General features: G+C 33.7%; 1 protein-coding gene across 2 annotated transcripts in view; it reads left to right on the plus strand.

Annotated features, from left to right (window-relative positions):
* The window catches only part of LOC145660721 (histone deacetylase 8-like), a 270,630-nt gene that overhangs the window by 128,377 nt on the left and 116,301 nt on the right, over positions 1 to 25,952 (plus strand). The gene's annotated exons all lie outside the window — the stretch shown is intronic.

A 25,952-nucleotide genomic window follows, 5' to 3' on the forward strand; every position in this document is an offset into this window, starting at 1 on the left:
CCTTTTAGTACACCAGCATCAAAAGTGAATAGTAGTAGTAGACAACGTATTCGTAAAGAACATCACCTTGTCCTGCGGTAGTAGCTAATGTATTTACACATTGGAAACAATATAGTATGTAAAATGACAAAATTATCAAAAATATATTATGATTATTCAAATCCCGTTTCTTTTTCAAGTATACAAACATTACAACGCAAAACAAATTTATGTAAAAAGAAAATTAAAAATTGTTAGCTTCTCAAGATGCTTATACATTACATGCACCAGCACGTAAAGTTTTCGAACGTAAAAATTATGTTAGTGCACCAAATGAAATATTGCAAATGGATTTAGCAGATATGCAAAATATTGCAAAGTATAATAATGATTAAAAATATATATTATGTTGTATTGATATTTTTTCACGTTATGCATATTGTGTTCCGTTAAAAAAAAGAAAGGTCCTGAAATTGTAAAGCCAATAACATTTTTTTTAAAATTTCAAGTTGCCCGTGTTTAACGTACAAACAGATTTAGGTGGTGAATTTTATAATCGTCATGTAAAAAAAATGTTGAAAGAATATAAAATTAATCAGTATATTGTTCATTCCGAAATTAAATACGCGTTAGAAGAACGGTTTATACGTACATTAAAAGGTAGATTGTATCTTTATTTTACTGCAAAGAATACTTATCGTTATATTAATGTATTAGATCAAATTGTAAATAATTATAATGAATCAGCCTTCAAGTATTAAAATGGCACCTGCACAAGTAAATGCTTGCAATGCAAATCAAGTGTGGGAAACATTATACGGAATTAAAAAGAATAAAAAGAATATATCTTGTAAATTTAGTCCGGGTGATTGTGTTCGTGTTAGTAAGTATAAACATGTATTAGAAAAAGGATATTTACTTAAATGGTCACAAGAAATATTTATTGTTGATTAATGTATTAAATCAGATCCGGTCACTTATAAATTAAAATATTAGAATGGTAAAGAAATTAAATGAATATTTTATGCACAAGAATTACAAAAAGTAATTATCAAAGAAAACATCTCATTGAAAAAGAATTGAAACGTAAAAATGGATGCATGGATGTAAAATAAGTGGGATATCCGTCAAGTATGCATTCGTGGATAAGATCTGATTCTATTCAGACTGCAAAATGATTTCAAACTTTACACACGACTTTTACATTACTCTTCCTTCGAATGCAAGTAGCAATCTTCTTGATAATAATACTACATAATCATTTCGAGGTAAATTAGCACAAAGTATTGATTTAAGTGATGGTGAATGGGGTGTTGCATTAACAGGAATTAATATTCTGTGGAGTTTTTATAATGTTAGTGAAAATGAAATTATAATTACTACTGTTATCGCTGATAAAGTTGAACGCCACCATGTTCCAATAACACCGGGATATTATTCATCAATTGAATCTATTTACAGTTGATTCCTGAAAGTGTTCGTATGTTACATTATTTACAAAATAAATATCAAATTGTTATTAAACATTCTTTAAAATTAGATAAATGTGTGATTGGCATTACACCAGGATTTTTGGATTTATTAATGAAAATGCATTTCATATTAAAATGTTGTATACACAAAAGTTAGAAATGTTGATTTAATATTAGCACATGGAAAATTTCCATGTGATTTACATTATAATATTCCCAATACAATTAGTTTGCATTGATATTGTAAAACAACAACAAAATATAGGACCATTATTTCGAAAACTTAATGTATATAATGTACAACACGATCATGTAAAATCTTTTGGTTTCACACACCGCATTATGTTAAAGTTGAAATGAAATATCCTGATACGATAGAAGTAAACTTAAAAGATGAACACGGGTTAAAATTACCATTTCGTTTTGGAACTTCAAACCTAGCACTTCACTTTAAACGAAAATGATTTCTGTAAGTATTGATGTAGAAAGTAGTTTTTATATTATGTTAGTTTCAAATGCTAGTGTAGATGTATATCCTACAAATAATTTAACACATTTTAGTAATCATTTAAAAAATAATATCCGTTTTTCAGAATCCGAATGGCATGTAGGATTAAGTGAATTACATATTCCATTAACATGTAATAATTTTACCGAAGGTGAAAATGTTATATGGTTCAAACTTAAAAGTGCAGTTCCTATGAAAAGTAAAATTCGTTGGATATTATCCATCCATTCATCGTTCACTAGAAGAATTAAAGGCAATATCAACTTTTATAAGATTTAGTTTTTCAAATGTAAATTTTGAATGTGATGAACGTGTAGAATCAGTTACATTGTCGCCTACATTAGCTTTAATTATATTTTTCTGAAAAATCAGATCTTGTTAAAGAATCTCGTGGATTCAAACAACCATCAGATATCCACATCAAACTTTTATTTATACAGATATTATACAATATCAATATTTAGGTGATACAAAAGCAACATTATTACGTATAGCAACAATCTCTGATATTAAATATGGAAAAGTTCAAACAATTACCTTTGAAGATATTCACTATATACAACTTGCAAAAGTTTGTTTTAACACAATCGAAATGTTATTAAAAGATCATACAGGGCGAAATTTGCCATTTCGTTCTGGGACTGACCGTAACACTACATTTTAAACCCTCTCCTGCATATGCTAAATAATAATAGTAAAGATGAGAGCAGGACTTGTTACTTATCATCGTCTACGTGGAATACCATCATCAAAGGGGACATGGGATAGATAGTTTCTTTAAAGGGTTTTTCGTTTTGCTTTACCATTTCTTAAACAAGGTGCAAAAACTGTAGGACGTCAGGCATTACAAACCTGTATGCATGTTGCGGGTGATGTATTAGAAAATCGTCCATTTAAAGATTCTGTTCGTGCGCGTGTAAAAGAAACTGGTGACAGTTTAAAGACAAAAGCCATTAATAAAATCGGGCAGTTGCTAACTGGTAACGGCAAGAGACGGGCACGCAAGAGGAAGGCTCCTGCAATTGGAAAGTTTGGACCTCCAACAAATCGAACATCTTTTCATAATGGCGCTCCTTAGTTCAAATAGTTTTGAATGTTGTACCAATGAATTTGATTTCTTTTCTATACCTATTACACAAGCAGCTATTGAAGCAACTACAAATGCTGAATATCGTCCTATTTCTACATTAAGCTCAGGACCTATAGAATTTCTTGTTACGGTAGAAACAGGGGAATTTATTCATCCTGCATATCTATATGTACGTTGTAAAATTACAAAAGCTGATGGTACAACTTTAACTCAAGATGATACTGTTGCACCCGTAAATAATTTCTTACAGCCTTTATTTTTTTCAAATTGATATTTCATTAAATGATAAATTAATTAGTTCATCAGGATCTTATCCTTATCGTGCATACATTGAAACATGATTGAATTATTCTTAGGATGCTTCTGAAACATATTTAGCATGTGCAATGTGGTATAAAGATACTGCAAAATATTTTAACAAATTATATAATACAAATGCTGGTTTTCAAAAACGTGCGAACAAGGTGAAAAATAGAAAATCTTTTGAAATGTATGGACGACTTCATACCGATATTGTAAGTTTAGATCGTGTGCTCCCTAACAAAGTAAGTTTATGTGTAAAATTACACCGTAGTAAAAATATTTTTTCCTTGATGTCTCCTGAAAATACAAGTGATAAAGTTGAACCTGAGGAAATTATTCTTCGATATTATTCTTATTATTGATGTAGCTGCAGATTTAACTATGCAATTAAATAATGGTTTCGGAAACGGCCAAGTTACCTTTCACGAGAGTGGAGACAAGATCTTAAACTATACCTGCACAAGTAAAATCTTACAACATTGATAATCTCTTCTTGGGTAATGTTCCTAAAAGCCTGGTTATTGGTTTCATCTTCAACACAGCCTTCAATGGGAAATCACATCTTAATCTCTTTGAATTTCGAAACTTTAACGTTAACAAACTGCAAATACAAGTCGGCTCAAAATCATGTCCTCCTAATCCCCTCACACCTGATTTTAATAATGATTTATACATTTTAAGTGACTATACTTTGATTTCAGGTACTGGTATATATTATCAAAATTATTCACGTACTGTCACTCTTGATGAATATCCAAACGGATATGCTCTGTATGCTTTTATTCTATCTCCAACAGGAACTTTAGATGACAACACATGGGAAGTAGTACGCGATTCCCCTGTAAATTTAAAAATATCATTTTCAGAAACCTTAACTGAACCTGTTACATGCATTATGTATGCACAAGTCGATTCCTTAGCACAAGTAGACAAAGATAGAAATATTTATACTGATAACGCCTTCTAATTTATTCTGTTGAGTACGATGAGGATTGTTGTACACTTCTCTGCCTATCACGATAATGAAGAGGAGTTTATTATAAAGAAGCTAGCCATTGTAAATCCTGACGTTCCCTTTCTCCAAAACTGGCTTTTTAAACCACCATTTCTTTTTTATAACTTAGCTGAGCCGATCATAGCTACAAACAAATATCTACGTGAGAGTGTGCATGGCATTACCTGGTACGAAGGTGATGTAGAATATTCACATCTTAAGGAAATACTTCAAACATATTGTTTAATACTACAACCATATACACACACGGAATAACTTGAAAGTGTCATATTCAAGAAATTCTTCAGAGTATTTACAAATTTAGAAGAAATAATCTGTACAAAGTATACTGCATTAAGTTTTCACGTTCATCTGTGTGCACATAATAAACTTCGTTTTGGACAATATAGATGCAGAGTTCATGAAGCATTACTGTATAGTGAATATGTGAAAGTGTATGACCATGTCTTACATGTGAATAACTTAACAGTGATAGTTACACACCTTCTACTATTAAAAATAATAATCTTCATCATGTATAATGACGAATTGTTAAAACTGTTACTAAGTGATAGTGACTGGTGCAAGTGTTATTGGAATTTATCCTATTGACTGACTTCCTGTAACGGTAGAATCTCCTGCTGCACTTGTGATTAATCTTGATTCATCTGATCCTGCTGGTTCGCATTGGGTTGAGGTGTACATCGATGAGAAAAACACGGCTATTACTTTGACAGTCTTGCAATAAACATTCCCACGGAAATAAAAAACTTTTGATCAAAAAATACTAAAATATATTTTACGAATAATCATCAATATCAACATGATAATTCTGTATTGTGCGGATATTTTGTTTTATTCTTTTTGCATCATATTATTCGCACTCATTCATTTCAAGTGTTTAAAATGTTTAACAAGAAAAATTTGAAAAAAGAATGATGATATTGTTTATAAACATGCAAACAATTTTTTAAGAAAAAGAAAACAAATATTTTTGTATTTTTATTTTTTATTATATATTTACATTTTTATTTTTATCATATATATTTTTTTAATTTTTCAATATTTTTTAAAACTTACATCCCTGCATTTTATTTACAATTTCTAAGAAAAAAACATTACAATCTTCATAATTCATTAGTAATGCTGTTGATCTTCCATATATCCACCAATAATTCAACTGTTGTGCAATACGATATTCACATCCTGATATCTTTACAATATTTGTGTGAAAAGTACAATATTCATTAAATGTGTTTTTACGTAATTCATTTAATGAAGGACAATGTTTTGTTCCTAAATCAATGACATTATCTAATGCAAATATTCTTTTAATCCAATGAGATTTCTCTATACCTTTACAGTAAGAGGTTGAATTCTTTGAACATAATTGATATCCAAGGTTTCGTATGCATGATACAGTATATCCAGTTTTGCTATTCCATTTCAAACCGTGTAAATTTAAAGTTAACCAATCAATTTGATTTTGACAACCTAGTGATAACAAATTATAATCTATTGGTGATTTTACCTAACAATGGAAATTTACTGTATCATCGCATGCAGTTAAACAAAATTCACGAGACAATTTCGTTATCAGACATTTTAAAACCTTGATTATCGATAATATACTGATTTACACATGGTGAAATTTCATTTGTGTGATTAATGAGAAACGGAACAATCTGACCAACAAATTCTGTACTTTTTAAAAGATCACAAATTTTACGCATGAACCATATAAATGAGATCTCACTATGTTCTTGTTAAAAAAAAACTTCAAAAAGTTTACTAAGAGCTTTATCAAGAGATAAGTACTTCGTTGCAAATGTTCCAGCATTATGAAGATGAATACAATCACGAGGAAGATTTAACTTGCATTCCATGCATTAAACTGTTACACAATTCACATTAGTGTTTTCATCACTACATAACACACATGAAACACTAGCTCTATTCAAATACATTTTTTTAATTTTGAATGTCCGATTTCCGTCTGTCTTTTCTTATGTGTCCAGTAATTCCGGTTTATAATGTATCAGTTAATAATTCCGCATACGTTTCATAGAATGTTTCTCTTGTTAATATTCCAAAAATATGCGTGTTTGATACAAGTAAAACACATCTTCAACACTAGGACTTACTATAATACTCCATGCACGGGTTTCCAATGAATTTTGGTGTACATTCATACAATCATGCGCAAAATAATGAAGAGGTCTTTCTCTACAGCCGTCGCATATTAATGTATCCTTGAAATCTCATTTTTCAATTCCCTTCTTTATACATTCACGATCCACCTTTTGACTATTACAACAATCTAAATCCCAATATCGTGATGTTCTTGATAACACTGGATATGACGGTGGAGTTGGTGAAACTGTTGTTAGCACTGGTGATTCTAGTGCACGAAAATCATATTCTTCATCTGACGATGATTCATATATTTCTGTTTCAGCATTAGATATTACTTCAGTCTTAACTTCATAGGGTTCTTTCTCAAAGAGATGCATGCTGTCTCTATATATATTTTCTGCTATAGACCGTATTTAAAGTATTTTAATACTCGCAAGGTAATCACGTGCTCAACATTCATTGCGACAAACTTTTTTCTATTATCCAGTAGCATAGAGGCATGTTTAATCATGTTCACCTACCAAGACTTCAATCTTCTTTATATTCTCCGCCGACAATGTCTTATGTTCACCTACCGCGGCTCCAAACTTGTTTTTATTACTCTGTCTGCACTCTGTAATGTCTACCCGACACGGCGTCGGTTTTCTTTCGTACTTGTCTTCATGTTCTAACACGCACCTGTAAGGTCATTACCCGACAACGCCATCTTCCGCTCTCCCTCAACCAGTTTCCAAAAGAACGCGCGAAAAATTCAGTTCATGTCTTGAGTTCACCAGCGAAAAACTTGCGAGAACCACGCTATGTATATGTACTCTGTATGCGAGCTTTTAGCACGCGCACACAGTGTTCGAGTAACCATTACGAGAGAATAAAAGATACGATCCGTTGAATTAAAAAGTCCCGCATGAATAAAGTTTATTCCCTCCACCATTTTTGATATGATCACAGCATAGCTGTTCTACAGAGTGTGCTTTAGCATGCGAACAAATGAAATAAAATAATATTATGTAATTAAATAAAATATTTAATTTGATCACAGTATAGCTGTTCTATGGAGTATGCTTTATCATATGATCCAACACATATCCCGAGTTTCCTATAGAAACGAGCCCTATAAAGAAATCATGTGATACAGGTCATTCAACTTTTTCTAGAAACTACACCATTCCTCCTAACAGTCAACCTTTTCCAGGAACCCGTCTGTCCACCTAACGTTCAGGGTAATAAATCTTTCCCCTCCTAATGACATGTTCGACCAAGCCTCTTCCAACTGACTTAAAAGTAGTCAAGTAACAGCTGCAATAGACCTCTTGCGGTTCTATTGTTGACGAGAATCCTAGACAATACTACTGTTAATACCTTTGTAGCTTTGCAATACAATCAGTTTGCTCTTGAACTGCACTAATGTTTTTAAAGGAATACTAGCTGAACCGCGCTGTCTACTCAACGCATCGTTCTGTTATGACCATGTATCTCTTTCCTACTGTGCATGTCTCATTACTTACACAGGAGACTCACAAAGGAAGTGAATTGCTATGTATAGATGTTCGAGTGAGTTTGTAGCAAAATTGTAGAAGTAACACGATATCAAGTGGAAATATTTTTTTCTAATAAATCCATATCCGTCCAAGTACGCCTCATTGCCTTTCTTGAGGCTTTTGAAGTTGCCAGCATGCAATAGGTTTTGCCATTCAAATATAAGCAAAGCACCTGCAATGTTCGTCAATCCACCATACGTAACTTCTCTACTGGTTGCCTAACATCGTAGTTTCGGCCTACAACAATGTTCATCTTATGAGCTCAAAGCGGTTCCTAAAATGTTGAATAGAACAATAACGACACGATTTTTGAAAATTTGAATGAGAACCGGACAATCTACATAAAATTTGGAATCAACCAGTGAAAATGCCAAGTTTCTAGTACTTGTGAGTTTCGAGATCCCATTGTCGAAAGGATTGCGGAGAAACATATCAAGCTAGCATTTTAATATATAGACTCAGTGGCGTGGTGTGACACTTTGACGATTGTTACTGGTTGTTGATATTACAAGTACATATCTCCAGTTTTTGAATATCAAAACATACTAGTACTTTTTTCAGCTTATTAACCATTTTAAACTATAGGCATTGGCAACGATTTTTTAGGGGGTGAGGGCAAATCCTCCTTCAATTACATTGATCTTTTTGAAAAATGTGGCTCTTCAGATTCTACCATTTTTTACTAAATATAATCGAAACCGTCTCTCAATGATCTTAGATATTCTTCAAAGTAATCTATTTTGTTTCGATAGTAACTTACATCATGATTTTTTTTGTAAGATATTGAATAAGATTTATCTTGAGGCTGTTGGGATACTTTTGTTGACTACATAGTCCAAAGCATTTGTTCTTTTTGAAAACTTAGAGAAAAAAGAAGCGTAACAACATAATTTAAAAAATAACTTACACCCTTTTGTACAGTCAACGGACTTTTCTAAAACTAAATTAAATCTATGGGCATTACAATGAAAAAATTAGACTTCTGTATATCTTTGTTTAACAAAGGGCTGAAGCTTCCCACACCACCAACCATAACCGAAGCTCCATCGTATGTTTGAGCAACAAGTTTTCTGTATTGAAATTTAGTCAGACGGTCAAACACAACTTGGAACAGTCAAATTACGGTTTGGTGAAGATGATTGCACAGTTCTTTTACAACACATCAAACTGCATGAAAGTGTAAATTCAACTAGTAGGCTAGAGACTAGAGCTGGAAATATGCTGAATCAAAAGTATTCTATACTAAATTAAAAACAAAATATTTTGAACTTAATTAGCATAAATCCTAAATAATAATAAGTATTCGAATTAGGAGCACCGGGAAACATCTTTACTTCTCCTTAATTATCATTACTATTCTCCCTTGCTCTTGAAACAGTTCACATATAGCACAATATGTTTCATCGGTGGGGCATTCCTGTATATTTAATGACACACTTCATAGACTGACTCTTTCCTCTTTCAGGCATGTAACAACGACCATCTATTTTTTTTCTACCGTTTAAACAGAAATAAAATCTCAATAATAATAATAATAATAATAATAATAATAATAATGATAATAATAATAATAATAATAATAATAATAAATTCCCATAGCTCAAATTAACAGTTAATAAGGTACTTTATTTTGAATCAAAGCAAATCTATATTAAAATTGTTAGAATATTCTATTGAATATATTCTTCTTGTTCTCTGTTGGTATATTATTCAAATTTAAAGATAACGTATTAACATACAGTCATGCGAAAACGATATTTTAACATATAAATAATGAACTTCGGAACATACAGTAACAGGTGTTCAATGCTATTATTATGAAAAACCTGCTACTTGTCTGAAATTGTATACTGTTAAGGCAATGAAATAAACTTACGAACTTATGAAATTACAGGCAAGCTTCCATCCTTGGAATGTGAAAGTAAACGAAACTGTATAGAATCAGTGCCAGCTCGAGCCTCTATAGTGTGAGGAGAGCGAGTAGAATAAACATACTTATGATATTCTAGATTCTCCTTGTTTTGAGAGGGAACGTTCCTATTTGTTTCCTGAGCCACTCAGCCGAACGGTAACATGAGAGTCATTCCGAAAGTCTAAATACGAGCGCGCGGGATGCTTCTTGCTGGCACGCTCAAAGATACTACTAGAGTGAATTAGGCCTACCACTATCGGCGTTCTCGTTAACTCTGAAATCTGCGGTATCAACAACAGTACATGTGTTCATATTTGACGCTGGCATGTTGCGTTTATTCACATTGTAAATGTCATATAGGCCGTCCAAACTTGTTTTTTAAAAAAAGAAAAAAATATGTAAACATCTTCCTATGTTGATGATGAAATTTAGAGACATATGAAAACAACGGGAAACTCATATTTTTATCGTTATCGCCGGTAACAGCGGTAATATGCACTACACGCCCTTGTATAACTAGTTGAACCTGCACTCTCTACACAGCGCATCATTCACATATGAGCATGAATCTCCTTGTCGTTTCTCACATCTGTAGCACCTACATGGCCTTCTATAGACACAGGTGAAAAACGTCTTGAAAGACGTTGGCAAGGGGTACCATAAAGAGCAGATTTTTTTTTATTACTTTTTCAACATCTCGCACTGTTTCCAAGATTAAAGCCTACTTCTGGTTAGACTTTCTAATTCATGTATTATCAGTGTTTTCTTTCTTCTTGCATGCAGTACATAATAAGCAAATACATTACATGCACAATTAATTATGTCAGTGATATATGGTGTTTATTGGGCAAAACATTCCAAACGATAAAGATTCATCTTAGCCTGGAGAAATTGTTATCCTTCGTTTTTCATTATCATTTGGCCATGAAACAAACGCCTGAGAGATATAACCCCTGTATACAACAATGTTGTGTTAGAATGTATAACTTATAGGATATGGTGCTTCACTTTTTTAAAAAAAAAATCAACACTTCCAGTGTACCCCTAAAAATGTAATAAAGAAATAACGGCCACGGTTTTTAAATATTCAATTAGAACTGGACAATCTACACAAAATTTGGAAAACACCAGCGAAAACTGCACTTTTTTTGCAATTGTGGTTTTCGAGATTTCTTTCCCCAAAGGAATGGAGACAAACATATACTGGTAAACTTTCCTGTGGAGACAAACATATAAGCCTAGATAGACTTTAACATATAGATAAATTCACTAAATGACAGTGTTGAAAATTTCTGGGTATAGCGATGCAGTAAAAACAAATTGCATGGAAATTAGACACAAAATGTTCATAAATGTTACAAACAAATACATCAAAATGTACATAATCAATAACAAGAGACGTCTGTCAAACGGCACAATATTCTGAAATTCATCAATAACTTCATCTACATGAACAGAAGCTCTTTCCTGTTCCACAAACAAAAAGGGCAGGACTTCCAATCTATCCTGCTTCTGAGTTCCTTTTAATTTACTTTTACCTTGCGTAAGCTTGGAGAAAGCTCTCACACACGTGCAGCTTGTAGCAGATATAGAAGAGAAGTGCTGTATTACAGAGTAGAATGCAGTCAATATTTTCTTTCTTCAATTACTGAAACTACTTCTGTAGCATAGCAGAACTCTTACGTACTGACGATTTTCTTTTTAGAAGTCTTACTTGTGCTGCCAACTCATTGCCTGACAATTTTAATGTTCTATCGATAGTTAAGAGGTTATTTCTTCAACTTTTACGTTCACACTAACCAGATTTCCAACGGCACTGATGATCCCAATAGTTTCTTGACTAAATATCTCATCAATACCACAAACAACTGAGTCTATTCTATTCTATTCTATTCATCTCCCTCGCGGGAGATTTTATAATTAAAAAGTCACAGCACTAAGGCCAAGTTGACTGCTTCACTAGAATTGTTTTAAATCTTTTTGTTGTTAATATAATTGTAGAAGATGGCCCGTTCCAAAATGGACGAATTGGCCTGTTTCAACTGTTTCCGCACTAGTTTGTGAATTAAAAAGGAAGGCCGAAGCGTAGAACATACAAAAAAGTATGTATAACACTATAAAAGTTGTAATACACTAAATTATGTCAAAAATTGAAATTGTTAAAAATTAAATTGAAATAATTGAAGAGCATGACGCTCTATTGTGTAGAACATTCTACGCCATCTTGCCAACCCCAACTGAGTCTAAAAGTGGATAATAACAAGACATTATCATATCTTGTCTTGTCTTCTTCACTCTTAAAAGTGTTGGAAAAAAAGTAGGGCACCAGGAAATAACCAGTTTGTGCCATAAATGTTACAAAAAATATTGTAGTGAGTTAGATAATTTCTTCAGTAAAAATTGCAGTAATCATTATCCTTGAATATATCTACATTTTTTTTTCAATTGAAATTCCGGTTTTTTTTAAGAAACTGTATTAAAGCCTTGATTGGTATTCGTTGATTTGTTGCTAAAATATATTTATATGAAAAAGGAGCACATCCTAAATGATTATAAAGTTGATTTAAAAATTGAGTTCTAAACGATTCAAAAAGTTCACATTCGAAGAGAATATGATTCATGGTTCCAATGCCTCTGTCACACCAGCAATGATAAGTTGGTTTTTTCTTAATTTGGAATAATTTTAAGGGGGTTAAAGCAGTTCCTAAAAGAAGTCGATAATAAAAGATGATATCTTGACGAGTCCAAGATTTTATGTGAGTCTTGAGTTGCTCTTGTAATGATGAAGATATAGACCAATAAAATTTTCCTGGTAGGGTTTTTTCAGCATCATACCATTTATGTAATTCTTTATCATAAAATTCTTTAACTTAGTGAAAAAGATTACATGGTGAAATCTTGATATTTGTTGGAGTTCCTGTTATACATGATTGTTTAGCCAAATTATCAATCATATTACTGTTTTCTTCTATATTTACATGTGCCTTTATAAAAGAGAAATGGATCCGATAATTATTTTCAGCCATATTTAGATACAGATGTTTAATATTTAAAACTATCCATGTCATAGTTTTATCCCAATTGATATATTGTAATTTCATAAGCACACTCAAGGAATCAGAACATACCACAGATTTCTTGATTTCATGTTTTTTAATATATAGTAAGGCCTGTCTAATAGCGAATGCTTCTCCTTCAAAAATAGAGACTTCTTTAGGTACTTTATACTGAAGGGAGACTTTTTTCTTAGGGATATAAACTGCAGCTCCAACATTAACATCTTTATACTTCGAAGCGTCTGTATAGATGAAAACTGTTTCTTCATCAAAACGTTGTTTGAAATCTTTCCAAATATTTTGGTATATTTTTTCTTTAAATCCTCGTTAGAAATTGGCATGTAAAGAGGATTTGAAACTGTTATTTGTGTCGTATTTGTATTAAAACTCCAAACAAAGCAAGGTAGTGAAGGTACTTTATATATCATTGAAAAAAAATTTTTAAAATTGAGATAAGCTTGTACGATCCAAGGGAAATTCTTGGTATATGGTGTATTCCTTTTTTGTAATAGTAATTCAATCTGTTGTAGCTATTTTGGTATAGGAGAATTAGACTTACCAAAGATTTTTATTAAGAACATTGAGGCTGCTTTGGAGAATAGTATTGGTAAAGGAATACATTCTGCTTCCTTTAAAATAGCTTGTTTAGGGCAGAATGATGGCTGAGAAAAAATAATTTTAATGATATATATAGCTTGATCTAAATCCTGATAATATGTACCAGATCTATTATACAATATGCAACCATAAGTGATTTAGATCTATAACCATGTTGTAGAATTTTCAGTAAGGTAAAAGGATTAATTCCCCACTTTTTCGATGAAAGACACTTAAGTAAATTTTGATATTTGAATTGCTCTTGTACTAAATATTGAAATTGAATTTTCCAATTTAATTTCTGATCCATTCTAACTCCTAAATAAGGAATAAATTGTTCACAATATAGTTTATTATGTTGATATGTTAATTGATAATTCTTAATGTTTTTTTTTCCCTAGAAAATATGATAAACTTAGTTTTTTTCCAATTTAATTCCAGTCCATTCTTGATCATCCAGTTATTGATTTCCTGTAAATGATTTTCCACCTGTGGAATAGATCTTTCGATGTTTTTAGAAAAGAAGTTAACAATATGTCATCAGCATAACTAGTAATTTTACTATTCTGCCAGTTTTTATTTATTAGATCCAATATATAAATATTAAATAGTAGAGGGCTTAATTTACTCCCTTGAAGGAGACCTAATGAGGTGTTTCTTGACTCTGAATAGGTATTTCTGACTTTGATGAATATCTGTCTATTTATTAGAGTATTATGAATAATTCTGATGATTTTACTAGGAATATTCAATTTATGCATCTTTTCTATTAAAATATCTAAATTCACATGATCATATGCACCAGTAATATCAAATGAAATAGTCAGAAGCGCTCCTCTTGTTAAAAAGGTTTTATAAATATCTAATATTAAATTCGTTAATGCATCACACGTAGAGAAGTTCTTTCTGAAACCTGTAATTTGTGGAGAAAAAATTTGTGCATGTTCTAGGAACCAATTCAATCTATTAAGAATTAGATTCTCAAAAATTTTATAAGCGCACGATAGTAGTGCAATTGGTCGAAAATTAGAAGAAACTGGATCTTTAGAATTCTTTGGTATAGGTAGAATCAATTTTTTTTTCCAGCTAGATGGGATGTATCCAGTATTCCATATATAATTATAGTATTCTAATATATTTTGTAATCCTAAGTGAGGAAGATTTTTATAGTGCGTGTATGTGATTCCATCTATACCAGGCATGGTATTTTTGTGGATGTTTTTTAGTACCACTTGTAATTCTGCTATTGTAAAATTTTTATCAAGAACTTCATTATTGTTCGATATTAAATATTTAGTAAACAGGCTACGATCATTATTAACGGTGCATGGAGTTAATTTATTGTGAAAAGATGGTATCCAATCTATATTTTTCAAATGGATTTGAGTGTCCTGTCGTCCTTGATATAGTTGAATTTTTTTCCAAAAATGCCATATTTTGTAAGGTGAAGTACGGTCCGATATGTTATTGCAAAATTCTTGCCAACTAGATCTTTTCGTATTATATATGATGTTTTTGGTTTGGGCTTTTTGTCTTTGATATTCAAAAAATGATTCGGGAGTACGTGTTGATATGAATTGTTTGAATAATATTATCGTCTTATTTACATACTTTTGACAAATGTTATTCCACCAGATAGGACGAGGTCTATATTTTTCCTTATCGTTATTCTTTCCAAAAGATTCATTATGATACTCCTTACGTAAATCAGATACTGTTTTCTTTATAACTTTAAATATATTATCTGGGTTATTATTTTGTGAAAAATGCATTTGTATTTTGTTTTGATAATCTGTCCAAGATATATTTGTAGATATTTTTTGTAATTTAGATTTGAAACAAGTAGTATATGCTTGTTCAAAATTTACCTTAACTTTTCCATCTGAGATGAAATAAGAATAGAGAACAACAGTGAAATGATCGCTAGAGCATGTATGATAATAAGTTTGCCAATCAGTTTCCATATAATAAACATTTTTCGTTAATGTAAGATCTGGTGCTGAAAACGTATTATATTGTAATCTAGTAGGTGATTCATTGTTGAGAAAAATATAGGATGAATTAAACAATTGAGAAAGAAATTCTCTACCTCCTGTAGTGGTTTTATTAGATAACCAAACTACTGAATGGATGTTGAAGTCGCCACCTATATAATCAAAATTGTAAGCAAGCAATTGCTTCCAGAAAGACATATCAACATAAATTTTTGGAGGAATATAAAGATTAAGAATTTTTAAATTGCAAATTTTGATACTAAGATATTAAATATGCGAGTGTAAATTTTGAAATTGCACATTAATAGTTTGAAAATTTAAATTATTTTTAACACATATAGCAATACCTCCATGTGAGTCATGACGTATTTGATTTATACATTGATAGCCTTTAATTCGTAAAGGTATTTTAGGTGTACACCATGTTTCCTGTAATACACCGAACTCTGACACTATTACAGATGTGTTCAAATTATTAGACTCAACATTCAGTTTCTGAATATTTTACTGTTCCTACAGTATTACGTGAGAAAATACGTTCGAATTTAGTCCAAATTACTACTTTGTAACTCTGTCCTAATTTCTAGTGGGTGTAGCATATGCTTTTCAATATCAATAAAACAAATGCGGACGTAACATTCAAATATAATTACTATAAAGTGTGTATACCCACATTGGAAACAAAAAATGAAATGGAATACTTCAAGAAAATTATCTCTCACACAAAGATTAATATTTCTTATGAAATTCCTTATTCTTTATTAAGTATTTTATCCTTTGTGGCATCTTATGTACGAGTTTAGCACATTTTGCCTTCAGGTCAGTATCATGATACCACAAATTGTTGATCTTGATCAATTGAAGTTTGGTTCTAATGTGCTTCTTCTCTAGCTTTCTTTCATGGAGCTCCGAAAGTTTTCAATCGGGTTCATATCAGGACTAGTGCCTGGCCACGGAAGAAGACTAATTTCGTTGTCCTCGAAGGATTGTGTCACAGCTTTGGCCCGGTGGCATGAGGCTCCATCATGCATAAAGATGAATTGTACGTCATCAAGCCAGAGTGCAGTCTGGGAAAGCAGTTCTTCTTGAAGAACTTGTAGGTATTGGTCGTGCTTCATTGTCCTCTCTATTATATACAGTCTTCCAGGCCCGAAAAAAGAGATCGCACCCCAGACCATGGCTGAAGTAGGATGCTTCACAGTTTATTAAAGACATTCCAACTTGAATTCCTTCCAGGTCAACGTCGTACATATTGTGAACATTCATCAGACACAAAGATACATGATTCATTACTGAAACACACTATTGTCTAATCGGCAGCAGTGCAATATTCTAGGCGTCGTGCTCGTGCCCATTCGAGGCGCTTCTTTGCCATGATTTTAATTTTTGTTTTATTTCTTGATCGCGTGCTTTTATTCTCTCGGCACAAATAATTCTTCGAACACTTTTAGGCCAAATGTCCACGCTAAACTCAGCCATTTTTGTGCTTAAGTCTATTAGAAGTTGCACTTCTGTTTCCCAGAGCCAATCTTTTTAGTTTTCTGATACCTCTTAGCGACAGCTTTGGTTTTCGCCCACACTTCCCAATCCTATTTTGGCTCTTGTTCATTTCAACAGAGATTCTACTCACAGATTTTTGTTCTATTCCAACTTTACTAGCAATGTATTGCCGTGTATATCTTATTTCCACCAGAAGTATTTTGTTAACTTCCATTTTACGCGGAGAAAGGTCTTTTGCTTTTTCCATTATGCTGCAATTACAGGACTACACTGAATCAAAGATTGATACAAGTAATATCTCACGATCATTTTAAACTGGCCCATTCGAACTGTTGAACGTTTTAAATGCCGTTAACTTCTTACGGCAGCAACAACAACACTCCAGACCAGGGTTGCCACAGTCCTAGCTCTAGAGTGGGCTGAAAATAGTACCAAATTAAAACAAAACGGCTGAATTTATTATTTTATACCAGTGTAAAACATGGTTCTATAACACGAAACAAAGAGGCAAAGTTATAGAGCCAGATATTTGGTAACTTCCCCCTCTTTCAAGAGTTCAAATCAAGAAAGCGCTTTTTATTTAAAAAAAAAAAAAAAAAAAAAAAAAAAAAAAAAAAAAAAAACTTTAAAACATTCAAATAGGAGAACCCCGAACAACCGTGGAAGTATCTTTATATTCGTCAATATGGCGTCACTAGTAAACAACTTAGCCCGGTAAGCCGGCAAATACGTCAATGTATTTTTTGTGCTATTATCGTTTTGGTGCAGAATCTTTGCAGACACATAAATTATAGACTTCCTTGAGAACACGCTGATTTTCTTGAGAATATTCAACACTTGATTCAACGGTTTTTATTTATTTATTTTACGCTAAAATTTCCACCACTGTTTCTATCTCGTCTCCTTAATGCGCGGCACGGATGAGCCCATGTAGCGTCATTGTTTCTTGGTCTGCCCTGTCGCGACAAAACGCTGTAACTTTGGCGGAGTAGTTTTGAGAAAAAGAGCCGTAAAGTCGCCACAGACCGGCTAATTTCCTACTCACATCGAAATTCTCTTTGGTATATTTTCAAAAGTATTTGACTCAGCTCAATGCTGGGCCTGGTGAACATAAATATCGGTGGCGGGAAATTCAAAAACGCTTATAGCGACAAAACAATGTAACTCAAGTTACAGCGTTTTGTCGCGACATGGCAGTGGTATAGTTCGAATTACAAATTTTACAGAGCAGCGTCAAAAAATGAATGTTCAAAAGCATTTCTTAAGAGTTCAACACACAGTATGAGTACTGTGAGATGTACGAAATGTCTTACTGCCACTTTTGAAAATGTGACAAGTACTTGTTAAATGGTGCTGAATTGGGTAAAATTGTACCAACTTTTTCACAAAAGGGGCTGAAAATGCCAACGGGGTACCAAAGGGCCGAATGTGGTACAATTGTACCAAGTATGGCAACACTGCTCCAGACTGTAACTTGTTGATAGGAACCACAATAGCTAGGTACAACTGAAACACCATTTTCTGCATCCCCCCCCCCCTCACTAATACCATTTGCTGTTCAAGGGTGATATCACAACTTCAACTGTACAGTAAACAAATGACGAATCCTATATTGGTTGTTCTAGAACTCTGAAATTAGAACTCCTACATTAATTTTGTATTTTTCGAGCGAGAGTCTAGTAATTTGAACACGTCTGTAGTGCTAACATTAAAATCGTTTGTGCATCTACAGAAGATAACTTATGAAGAGCCACTAAATACTCAATAGGTGACTGTTTATTAGCATCAAAAAATCGAAAAATTAACCATCTGCTCATGATGACCACAATCACTCGCTTCATGAGTGATAATGCACATGTTTGTACCAAGTAAAGATATTTTTAACTTGCTTACAAGTACATTTTTCAAACTGCGGATTTTATCATTCTGAATTTGTGAGCTTGAGTACCTGCATTTTTTTGACCCGTTAGCTACGTGCTCCTTCAAAACGGGTTCGTATTTAGAAATCAAATCAAATAGGCCCTATATCTAGAAATAACCCCGTCATATGCTTCTTTATTTTCAGTATGACTTCTCAATGGGCGGCCTCCTTTTGCAAGACAAAGAATTGTTTCTTAGCTTCTCCATGATTTGTCGATTTTTCAATCTTGTTTTTTCTTGCTTGGATATAAAAGCCTTCTTACACTCATGTAATTGGACATCAATTGGTTTATTTTTATTATAGTTTGACGAAGAACTTAAATTTTGCTTGTGTCCTTTAGATTTTTCATTCGTTTGCTTTATGCAAGTTTCTAAAATCTTGGGTAATGAATGCTTGATTAATTTGTTCTCTCACATATGCATTGTTTGTAGCAAAAGCTCTGCAGTAAAAACAAAATGCAAACAGCTATACTATATTCCAACCATTTGTAGCTTTGAAACTAGCAAGATTGTAAATCTCTTTCTTCCCCACCTATTCTACTTCTAATAAATAACTTCCAAATACAGTGTCAACATGTTTACTGACAAGCTTTCTACCTCACAGAAAGAAAACAATAATTAGTTGATTGTAAGAATGAAGGGAACGGCGATTGTTGGCAGCAAATACGTCTACGTTACTGTAAACATTGTTGTTATTGTTATACGTATTGCTTACCTGTATTATGTTTTTAATTTCGAGCGTTTAGGAAAGAAAAGAATCAGTTTCTACATTTCCACAAATATAGTTAAGTTAAACAACTATTGAGGAAGGGAGGTGGAATTCGGAGGTATACTCAGCGAGTTGAATATTTCGAATAATTTTACCCTGCAAAAAGAAAGATGCTGCTTACTTATTCTGTTATTTAAATATCTGTCTTTAATTTTCTTTGATAAACCAGCCCATTAGCACACCACGTGGCTACGCCTATGCTGCCTTCACGACGTCGATGGCCGAGTGAGAATTTGTTGTCTTCCAGGATAACAGCTACTCGAGGTATGTAGAATAGGATGACGACTGGCCATTGGTGGTTCCATTATGATTTAAGGAAATTTCACATTTTCACCCGTGATCCCAGTAATGTGTGTGGAGGGTTCCATGACGGTTCCTTGCTATCGGCAGGTGGTTGCTGATCATCTACATCCCTTTATGTCGGACATATTTGAAGCTGGGAATGGCTTCTTTCAGCAGGATAACGCTGTCACAAGATCAACGTTGCATTGCAGTAATTCGAGGAGCATAGTGGTGAATTTCAATTGTAATGGCACCAAAACTCACCCGATCTTAACCCAATTTCTTTACCGGACCCTTCGGATGTCATTGAGCGTAAGGTCCAAATTCATCGACTCCTTCCGCTCAATATGCAGTAAATGACTTGTGTGTGTGCAGATGTGATGCACCATACATGCCTCCAACCACCTACTTAGGTCTCATTGTTTGCATCCAAACCGCATTGTTGTTGTCCTGTGAGCCATACGTGGACATATTAGATATTAATTAGAAGGTCATAATATTCTGTCCGGTCAATACGGGCTAGGTTGTGAACGGATTCTCTTCCTGCCTTGCAATTTGAACACCACTTGTACACTTGTGACTGAGAGAGAGAGCTTCTTTGTCATACTGCGCACTTACTCGTCTAAGATTTCAGCAGGTTTTCCGCCTTCCTTCAGAAGGAACTTAATGTTGCAGTGCTGCTTTACTGGTGCCGCTGGATCCACACTGCCAGGCTTGTTGCTATCGTCTATTGCCGCTTTCTGAGATTAGTTTCTTGCATCAGTCCAAACATTTCTCATCATACTAAACACTTTTTCACAAAATGCATTGCTTACAGGTATTGATAATACAAATGCAGCTCTCTGTAGAGTGAGGCATAGCTTTAAAAAAAAAAAAAGTTGAACCATTTACAACTTACAGATAAAAACGATCAATCTCGCTTTGCACTTTTCTTAACGTAACGTAACGGTCAATAGAGCTTGTCAATGTTTACGTTAGGCGTTTTAGACGGAAGCATTTATCGTAGCAAAAATCGTATCATCGATATCCTACCGTGTAAAGTAGCAAATACTATAGCATTTCTCATGCCATGGCATATCCTATGGCATTTCTTGTCGATAGAACCTGCTTTATTTCGTAGCATTTTCCCCAACGTTTCTGGTCCGATTGCAGCGCCGTGGTGTTAAAAAGAAGCGAAAGATTTTGTGCCAAATATCCATCCTCTTTGTTTCGTGTGAAAAATTGAATTGTAGTAAAGAAAAATGAGTTGGAGTAGGGATGCTATTATTATGCTGATTGAAAAATATGAGGAGTATCCTTGTTTGTACAAAGTTAGAAGTCGTATGTATCATAATAAGCATTTGCGACAAAGGGCTTTAAAAGGAATAGCGACTGAAATCTGTCGCTCTTCTCCAGTGGTTTGTTTGCTACGTCACGACAAGATGCTTATCAAAATGCTACCGTGTAAAAGCAAAATATACTTTTGGTGCCATAGATTATACAAGATTTTTGGCAGCATATCTGCTACGATAAATGCTTGCGTCTAAAACTGGTCTTAACTTTAACACGATTCAAAATATGAGTTATATCAGACCAATTGAAAGGTTCTCCCAAATTCAATGGTTCACAATATTTGTATACTAATATCGTAATCATACAATTCATTTGAGTAATGCATTAACGAAGAAAGTGTCCGCATCGCGTTGATGTGCTTTTACGTCTCTCAAAGTTAGATCTTCATTCTTCAAGGTTTGAGAGCAGAGAAAATCATAAAATCACCCATTTTGATGGCTTTCCAGTTCTTCCATCACAATAGAGTGGACTTCCATTGAAGTTGTTTGATTGAATTTGGGTTAATGCCGACTGAAACACGCCTAAAATAGTGTAAAAACGCCATAAATTGTTTTGAGTCCTTGTTTGGAAACACGGAAGCAATTAAATCATGTACTTCATCATCATCTTGTGATAAAAATACGAACGCAAGCCATCCCAATTATACAAAAACTCTCTAGACAGCAGGCTTTAAACTAAACCAACTAACTGATATGTAATGTAAAAGATCCTTGTACTCGGAATTGGTGAAGTCATAAAATTCTTTCAGACGGTCTAAGCGCTTACTGGGATAAGAAAATTTACTGTACACTATTATTACAAACGTGTCCACATCAAATGATAAGCTTTTGTAACAGCTTTTACACAACTGTGAAGAATGTGTACCTTACAATTTATCTTTTGAATTCCCGGATTCTTTTCACAGTTTAAAACCAGAATGGACCCCATAGTTTATGGATGCATTGTCAACGACTCCGATGATATTTTTCTCAATGTCAATATCATTGCTTTGAATAATTTCGCATATTTGTTGAAATATGGCTGAACTGCACTCATCATTGTCATGATAAAAATCCAGGAAAACCTGCATGATGCCTTTTTATTTGATTAAGTACTGGACGACCAGAGGGTAAAATTTCTTGTTGCTTTTATTGCTTGCATCTGATGACAAGTTGATGTAGAGGGACTGTTTGATGTCTTACAGCAGCAACTCTTCAGAAAGTAGAGACAAAACGCTTTCCATTAAACTAGAAGCCTTTGTTCTGCCGCAAGCAAACTTTGCAGCAATCCTGGAATCGGGCCAAACCGTTGGGAGTAGTGTCTTGCTGCAGTCCTCGAGATGTAACTGTGAGAATGCAGAACTCCATGGCAAGTCATCGCTAATTCGCCAGCAGCAACAGAGTTTACTGTTTCTCTACATAAAAATGAGACATTGCATACGAATTTTGTTTAGTTTGTATAACCGATTTGTTTCGATCGTTTTAATGAGGGATCGATTGTTTTCTTTGATGATGCCGCCATTAAAGATTTTTGTGTGTCTTTTGGCTTTCTGATAAGCATTAAATTTCTTTCTCTGTGGTATCGTCAGCACTAATTCAACACTACGTTTATGGGTTTCATCTGAATCGGTTGAGTTAGCCCCATGCAGAATCCTTTTTGTTTTTTTAAGTTTGTTCAAGATCACAATTTTTTTAACACTTGTACCGTCCCCATCCACCAATGAGCCAAGATGAAGCAAAGACAAGCAGTCAAAAAATATATGTAATTTAAATAAATCTACTGGTTATCTCAGGGCCACATGCATAGTCAACCGCGTAGGGGTCCTCTAGACGAGCCGTACCTGTGGGATACCTCAACCTTCCCCTTGATTGTGCAATGCATAAAGCTTCCAAAGTGATTCCTCAGGTACGATTAACACTGAGGGCTGATTGGTCTAGCCAGACCTCGAGCGAGGCTAAAGTTTCGTCAAAAGAAAGTAAAACTCCGAAGCTCAATTCTACTATAATGAGGCATTAACATGGAAGCAGCAACTGCATAGATACAATGTATGCTATATCAGAAAATGAAATAAATGTTCTGAACTTTGTTCTTGCAAAGACGGAAAAATAACGGTGTAGATTAGGAATAGCGCACAGTTCTTTTTTAATTTTCAGATAAAGTGTGTTAACTCGCAAAAAGATACAAGGAGGATATAGAAAAGTGGAAAAATAACGGTGTAGATCAGGAATATATATATATATATTTTTTTAAAATTTTCAGGTAAAGTCTATTAACTCGCAAAAAGAAATAAGGAGGATATGTAGCTAGAAAACATGTGAGACTGTAGCTTTACAATAGAGATCTTACTAGAAATAAATTGCATATATACTGTGGTTTTTTTCACAAATCAGTCCATAGCATTTTCGATAATGCATTTTCTAAACAATTTTCCAGTAAAGGTTAACCTTAGGAGAGCATAAGAGTTATGACTATAAATACAGTATTTTGGTGGAAAATTCCAAGGAAATAGCGTAAAACTTATTATCTACTTATTCCTAGAGTGTTATTAACCAACTACGTACAATGGTGTAAGACACATTCATACTTAGCTAGTATAGTGAGAGCCACACGTCTCAAAACTACGCACCAAACTTTGCAAGCTGCTTATTACAAGCATTTTTTTCGCACCTATTACGGAGCATGCCAAGGTGAAGCTGGAAGGCTACAGTCGAGGTGCGTCCGTAGGAACGGGCGAATTTGCGATGGTGGTTATACATGTAAGCGAATTAGGGGCTCACTCGAGCAGACGGTTATAAAATAGAAAATTTATAGGTGAAATACGATGTGAAGCCCTGCATTTTTCGTGAAGGAATGAGAGTGTGAATATAAGTAATTACCATCAATGACAGCATATTGAAATGAATTTTAACTGATAATGAAAGTATTGTATGTGTAAGTTTTCACCTTCTAGATCCGCCACTGATTTTCTGTATCGCGAAGTTATAGGATACCAAAACGGACACCAACAAATACTCGATACACCAACTGAACAAATGAAATATTACTTCACCAATGGCAGTCGCCTACGAATTCGATGGTCTTTAAGCATCTCAGTCCAGGCACATTCGCAGAAATTTATTTCGGGAGGGGTCCAAATTAAATATGAAGATAAATTATATTACAGTTTGTAAAATCATCCCCCCTAAAATTAGACTAAATTTGTAGAAAAGTCGGAATTTCGGGGTGTCCCGACACACATGACCCACCTTTACCTCAGTGGAACTACAACCTCGAAGGGCTTCGCCCATCCAGAACGGTTTTTATTTGGGTGAAGCGGAGATAACCCATTGGGACCGATCGCCATGTTTTCTTTGTTTCTTGGCCAGATTTGATACTCCTAACATTTTAGCTTCGTGCGTTTCTGAGAAAAATGAATTTTATTAATTTTCATGAGTGTGAAAGTCTGAATTCAACACTGACCTGCTTGTTTATGTCCCATTAACTATTGTTTCTTCGAGTACGAGTACTCTTTCTTTATCTCTAGCACTAAAACATAGAGCTGGAAGTAGAAATACATTAGATAATGCTCCTGTGGGTGGGGAACACCTGGGCTCAGTACAAAAACGATGCTAATAAAAGAAAAAGAAAGCAGTGACAGTTTCTGGGAGAAAAGTAATGAAATATAAATGCCATAAACGATCTCATTACTTATCCCTCTCCAGAGTAATTCACTCCAACAATAGTGGTACCAAAAGTCATGGTAAATACAATAGCTTCAAATACTGTTTAGTCCTTATGGGATTTATGGTAACTTTCATTACCATAGCGTACTGTTGTCTCTGACCGCTTATTTAGGCCCTGTAACAGGTATTTAAGCCTTTTTTTTTTTTTTTTTTTTTAATATTGATCAAGTTAAACATGGACTAAAGAACACCCACAAATGCATTTTGGAACTAGATGGTCAACTTGGCGGCGTCAAGTAGGGGCATTTTTTTAAAGGCAAATTTCAAAAATTTTTCTCGCCCTTATTTTTCAAGATATCAGATTGAAATTTTGCATGCGGATTGTGTGCACCTTTGAGCATTTCTTTCTCTGTTTCTTTTTCTTTCTTTCTTTTCTTTTTTTTTTTTTTTTTTTTTTGAGAAAACGTGAACCGGGCTCGGGCCCGAGGGGCGCAACTATTCCGAGGGGGTGATTTTTCAGAAAAAATTTCGTTTTTCCCGAATTTCCCAGTTCAGGTGTATGATACGGACATGTGAGTGGTACTGTTGGAAAGGGCGCGTTATACTGAAGAAAATAGCGTTTGAACCATGATCCTAAGCCAAATAGTAATGACGCAGTAAATTTTTAAAATCAATCAATCAATCAATCAAACAAACAAACAAACAATCTATATATATATATATATATATATATATATATATATATAAATGAGTCACCTTCAGACTTTGAAATTTTTTCTACTAGTCTTTGTTTTGAAGATACAAGATTGAAATTTTGCACATGTATTGTGTACATAACTATTTATTTTCAAGAGATTTTCAGATCCATACGTAAACCCAGGCTCAAGCCAGAGGGCGCAAAAATTTTGAATTTTTTCCAAAAACACTCC

The sequence above is a fragment of the Thermobia domestica genome, chromosome 9 (assembly GCF_964235325.1).
Source record: "Thermobia domestica chromosome 9, izTheDome1.hap1.1, whole genome shotgun sequence".
NCBI classification, from domain to species: Eukaryota; Metazoa; Arthropoda; class Insecta; order Zygentoma; family Lepismatidae; genus Thermobia; species Thermobia domestica.